Source organism: Apis dorsata, unplaced genomic scaffold (genome assembly GCF_000469605.1).
Source record: "Apis dorsata unplaced genomic scaffold, Apis dorsata 1.3 scaffold_813, whole genome shotgun sequence".
Taxonomy (NCBI): domain Eukaryota; kingdom Metazoa; phylum Arthropoda; class Insecta; order Hymenoptera; family Apidae; genus Apis; species Apis dorsata.
Window position 1 is genome coordinate 113874 of NW_006263951.1, and position 6304 is coordinate 120177.

The window sequence follows — 6304 nt, forward strand, 5'->3', positions numbered from 1 at the left end:
CTTTACTATCGTTGAGGTTTTTCACCTTTTCCTATCTCCATATATTGAAGTATTGGTATTAGAGATCGTTTAGAGAAATTAACATCTACTTGTGTAGATTATCAAGTATCATCAAGATATACTATATCTTATAATTTCATATCATTTATTAATATTATTTTTTTTGTTTCAGATTAATAGAGAGAAACTGATTCTGTTTAAATTAATTTCCTTCTCTTAGTGTCTTGTTTCTTTGGAAGAAAGAATCAAGATTTGTTATTGTACTATCGATTAAAGAAAATTGGAATGATTGGATAAGTGTGAAAGTGAAGTACATTCTTGAACGCTTCGAAAGGAGCTGACTAACTTCATCGGAACGGTATGTTTTTCGATAAATATTCTGAATTGTCAAGTGAGTTTGCGTTGCAATTGACCCACTGTGAGTCTCGAGTGCGCTCGATATTTAGTTGGGACTTTAAATAGACACGAGAAAGGGTTGTTGGCAGGTGCCCCATCGATAAATCTTTTGATATTCCTTCTGGTAAATATTTATCGATGTGCATAATTTCTAACAGGGAAATTCTAATAATTCTAATGTATCGACGCATGATTATAATCATACATTTTGATCCTTTGAGGTAAATAAATTGCAAAAGAAAAAAGGAAAAACTAAAAAAGATTATTTAAATTATCGAAATAGAACCTAAAGAAATAGAAAAATTTCAAATATCAAATATTTAAAACATTTACGATCACCTGAAAGGCGAAAGGCTCGTATATCATATCATTTGCGTGTGCAAAGTCGATTTTCATGACTTCAAAAAAAAAGAAAAAAAAAGAAAAAAAGGAAAAATATCAACGCGTTTCCTCTCTCGTATCGTAGAACCACCGAGACGAGCTGCAAAGTAAGCACAACTCGACCAAAGAGAATTCTCGAGACCGCTGATCGCGACTACTCGCCACGCATACAGCGTTAAGTGTCTGGTTACAGGTGTGTCTTAGGCGAATTACACATCGCTCGTTTCCTTTACCGTGTGTTCCACGGAACACCGTGATTAGCATTCGATCGTCGGGTATCGGCGTGTACACGTTACGTAAAACCGATCACGAATCGCATTCCACGGCGTAATTATTAACACAATGGATGCATTGTTAACGAGAGGAGGGGGAGTCATAGTTTAATTACGCTATAATTGCAATTAACGCAGGATGTAATGAAGCGCGCGAACATTCAAATTTGGTATCGTAGAAGATCTGTGCCGATCTTCTTCTTCCCTATTCTACCTCTTCCTTTCCATCCTTTTTTTTATTTTTTTCTTTTTTCGTTTCTTTCCCATTTTCTTCCCCGTTTCTCTAATGTTTGCGCGTTGTATTAATAGTTTCGAGCAATTCGCGTTACGGGGAAGGGTGATCGCGGTTCATCGACCACCGGGCAAAAACTGGCCACGCTCCGCAAATGGAGACATATGCGGTTAACCCGCTGCTCGCTTATTTCTGCACGCACGTCATTATTATCGAGTGATTACGCGAGATCAAAGCCTGAATAATAAATTTAAGAGCCGCTTGAAATACGTGGCATTCTTCATTTTTCTTTTCCTACATTAAACGAGAGTAAACGTTAATGGAAAAGTTTATCAATATCGATCTCTGTATCTAAATTTATTGTATCTTACAGAAATTTGTCTTTCCTTACTTTCTTCGTTCATTTTTCTTTATCTGCCTATTATTATCTGTCATACAAAATTAATAAAAAAATTTCTTAGATAATAAAAATTTTCGTCCATCGTTTCTATAATCATCTTATCACCATGCTGTGAAATTCTTCTAAGAAATTATTCGAGGGTTGGTTGGTTTTCAAGAGCTTGCTCGAGATTACGTAGCCTCCATCATGTCACGAATAAGCGAGGGAACTCGCGGACGAGCACAAGGCGCGCGTTTGAAAAAAAGAGAAAAAAGAAAAGGCGGAACAAAGGGTCGTAATTTCGCGATACTGGACGAAAACGAGCGGTGAACAGCGTGGAGAGATCGGTTATCGACGTAAGTGACACACATCGGGATTAATTAATCGACGTTTCACCGCGTCTCCATCCCGATTGATTTATAAGAACCGTTCCGAACACGCGAGAAACCGTGTTGTTTGAACACTGACCGGCGTTCAAGAAAGCTGACAAATGGAGAGCAATTCGGGCCGTGGAAAAAGAGTGACAAACTGGTCGCACATGACGAAATTCCTCGAAAGCGAACCGGGGAATTAAGATTTCACGCTCGTTCGAATCTAATTAGCGTTATTCGCGTGTGATACAAGAGGCCACGTTTTCTTGTCTTTTTTTTTTTTTTCTTTTTTTCCTCTTCTTCTCGTGTCGCGGGTTCCGTATAGTTGTACACGGGGAGAAAAGGAGGGGGGGAATATTGAAATGCAAACTTCTCGTAAATTTCGATATAAATTCAGCGTCGAGTAACGGTAGAAAACGGTATGAATATATCGAGATGTTTATTACATATTTTCAGTTGGTTCTTTTTTTTTTTTTTCTTTTTTTCCTCTTCTTCTCGTGTCGCGTGTTCCGTATAGTTGTACACGAGGAGACAAGGACGAGGGGAATATTGAAATGCAAACTTCTCGTAAATTTCGATATAAATTCAGCTTCGAGTAACGGTAGAAAACGGTATAAATATATCGAGATGTTTATTACATATTTACAGTTGGTTCTTTTTTTTTTTTTTTTATAAACGGTCGTGGAAATTCTTTCGTGGAAATGTTCGAACGTTAGAAAATGGGTCTACTAAACGATGCATGTGAGACATAGCTTTGAGAGTGATTCTATCCGTCTTTGGTAAAATAGAATAATAAAATTTATGAGAGGAGATAATACTGAAGAGAATAATAAAATATTTTTACCAGGAAGCAATCAAGGTAAGGTATATTTAAATTATGATTAATATTTTTACGTAGCGATAAATTATTTAAAATTAAATTTATTATTTGATTAAATTTTTGAGATATTGTTATCTTATCATGATATTATATGTGCATTAAAATCATTGCAATTCAACGAAATTAAAAACAAATCACCATATAATATCATTCGGATTAAAATATCGAATAATTTAATCAAACAGAAAAATTAAGAACTACCGATTTCATGGATAGATTCTTCGTATCTAGCCATGTTTTTTAAATAATTTATGAAAGTAGCTATAAAAATCATTTATAAATATCGTGGAATTCAGACAAGTATAAATACATAAAAAAAAAAAAGGTCGTGATTCATCGAACGTTTAAATTCTGTTCTTTTTAAAAATAGTACATGATACGAGAATATTTTTGCCTTGAACTTTTCAATTTTCTCTACTATTCTTGCTCGAGAATTTGTCACATTTCGGTTATATCGCGAATTACCGGGACAAGGGTACTTTGACTACTTAACACAAGTACGACATTTAAGTATGGCTGAGTGGCGCCAGTATGCGCGTTTGCGAGGGTGAACGTTCTTAAAAAGAAAGAAAGAATAGCGGGGCACGGTGGATGTTTGAGAGAATTCAACGAGAGAAAGTGCATGTCTATTAAAATTCATAGCAACTCCTTCAAAAAGTGATTTAAATAATAATCAAATATTAAAAAATAAGCTTGAGAAATATGAAAAAAAGAAATTAAAATAATTGAAAATTACAATAAATCAAAGAAAAGCGAATAATGGAAAAGATGCATCAAAAATATATTTCAAATCAACCAAAATATCATAGAAAAATATACGCTGAAAAAATACACGCTCAATCATCTGAATCTATCTACAAGAATAGCACTAAAAACCTCTAACTATCTTTGAAAATCTTGAAAAATCAATTTATATATCTCTCTTCTTTAAACCAAAAATTAAGAAAATATTCTCTAACTATTAATATGCAATAGAACCCACTCACGTTCATAATATCTAATTTATCTAGATACGATTCAGATCTTATCGTGGATTACCTAACGCGATAGAGTCTCATCCACGGATTAAACTCGTAGTATTTCTCATTGACAAGCTATAACGTGGCTAATATATTTCGAGACACGAGAGCAGGTTTCCTTGGCCCGGTAAGAAACTCATCGAACCGTATATGAAGAACGAGATGATAGATATCGCGATTTCCTCCGCGATCAAAGAAATTCACGGGCCTTGTGTTACTTTCCCTCTGCTTGGCAAAAATTACTTTTTACCAAATTAAACGCATTGCGTCGCTAATTGCTCACGAAATATCGATATCGAGTTAAACGAGACCAATTAATTGATACAAGCTGTATCATCGACGAGTTTCTATCTCGATGAGGATTCGAAAATTGATACGCGATGGTTGCTATCACTACAGGTAGAAAATATAGCTATCGAGTATGAAATTCTTGATTACAGTTGAATTATTACGGAAGTGTGACTGGCAGGATTGTACAGGGAAGAGGAAATCGTTGAACTTGAACTTGTACGTACTTAAATTGCAAGCATTTTGCCTTGAAAGAGATTATTACTATCGTATTATAAATACGATAACACTGCTTTCACTTATATGGATAATATTGTATGAACAATTATAAGATTTTTCTTCTTTTTAGAAATAATCGTTATTTAAAAATTATATAAAAAATATAATGCTATGGATGTTAAATTTTACGATATCTTTTTTTTTAACGCATTAACTACAACCATATCGATTCCTTTAATAAATATTGAACTATACAATCCTTTTCAATTTTTTTTTTTTTAATTTTCTAAATGAAGTTCGTCTCTCGTTCGTCGCGAATACAATAATCTTAATAATTATCGAAAAGAAATATAAAATATAATGGTACATACATTCCATCTAACTTCTCGCTTTTAATTACTTTCTACTCGAAAGGAATTTCCTTGACTGGGGATTGCGTAAGGCAATTAAAACGATTTCATTAGTTCCGTTGATAACATTCATTTGTAACCACGCGCACCGTATACTCAACACACCGAGTAAATTTCTTCAGTGTCGAGAGATTTCGTAAATAAACCGCGAGAATCTTTTTTCCCCCTTGGAACTCTATTTAAGAATACTTCCGACCGGTCAAATGATAAAACATCGACTTCTGTATTTTTAGCGCGCGCGAAAACACGTGGAAAGTTATTTACACGAAATTTACACGAGTGAAAATCTATGTTTAGCGATGTGGACGGAAAATGTGTGCCAGAAGCGGTTCCATAGCCTATATCGCGATCCAAGTTCAATTAAATTTCTAGTTTTAAATTCGTATCATCATTAGTAGCGTAAAGTAAAACGTTGCTTCGGGGAGATAACGTTCCACGAAATATATCGATCTCTCGTTCCACCTCGTTGGTCTCGATGTTGTCTATAATTATGTCTAAAGAGGTTCTACTTTGCTTGTACTAATATTTAATCTTTTATTGATTAGAATTTTTACGATTGTAATATTCCTCGATGGTGTGCACGTTGGTGTTTCACTCGATTTTCATAATGCAAAATTATAGGTTTCTTATTATCCGTCCTACTTTCTCGTTTACTCGAGAACAACTTGTACGTATTCGCGTTATCTTCTTATTTTGCTTTGAATTCGAGTTATAAATTTAACAAAGATTCGCCTATATTATATGGATCGAAACTTCCTAATTTTATTTGCATGAAAAGATTAGATAAAAATATTTGTATTCGTAAATTATAGAGAATGTGCATGCATTAAGGAATTGAAAAAATAAAAGCATCGATTTATAATACGGTTTCATACAATAAAGAAATTTGTATGGTGAGAAATTATCGGATTAAATAAATATTTAATTTTACATTAATATGTTAATCATTCCAACACGTTATGATACACCGTACTTTGTAGTTTTTTATGAATATGTTGAAATCGTAATCCTAATATTTTAACTAAAAATCTAATGATTTTTCTAGTATAGTGTGTATGACGTAAATTAATGAATTTATGATTTCTTATGTACAAAAGAATTTAGTCGTGTGTACTCCGTTATATTGCTAGTAAATTATCTAGTTTATTTATTTACACGTTTGATAAAATTACCTTATTTTTTCGTTTCAAATAAGATAATGATTATCATCGTAACACGTTTCCTCATTTCTCTTTCATTTTGTTATAAACCTAATATTATAACTAATCTAACATATAATAACTAATTCTGTATTCCTATCTACATCCATTTAATATCTGTTATATAATACCATATCATAATCATTATCGCTTCTTTATACCATACGTGAAATAAATTTAATTTGTACGCAAAGTATACTACAATAAAATCAAAATTTTAACATAATATAACATAATTGTCCATCAAAAAAAAAAAAA

General features: G+C 33.1%; 1 protein-coding gene across 1 annotated transcript in view; it reads right to left on the minus strand.

Moving 5' to 3' along the window:
- LOC102672997 overlaps positions 1-6304 on the minus strand; it is a 105668-nt gene that overhangs the window by 93394 nt on the left and 5970 nt on the right. The gene's annotated exons all lie outside the window — the stretch shown is intronic.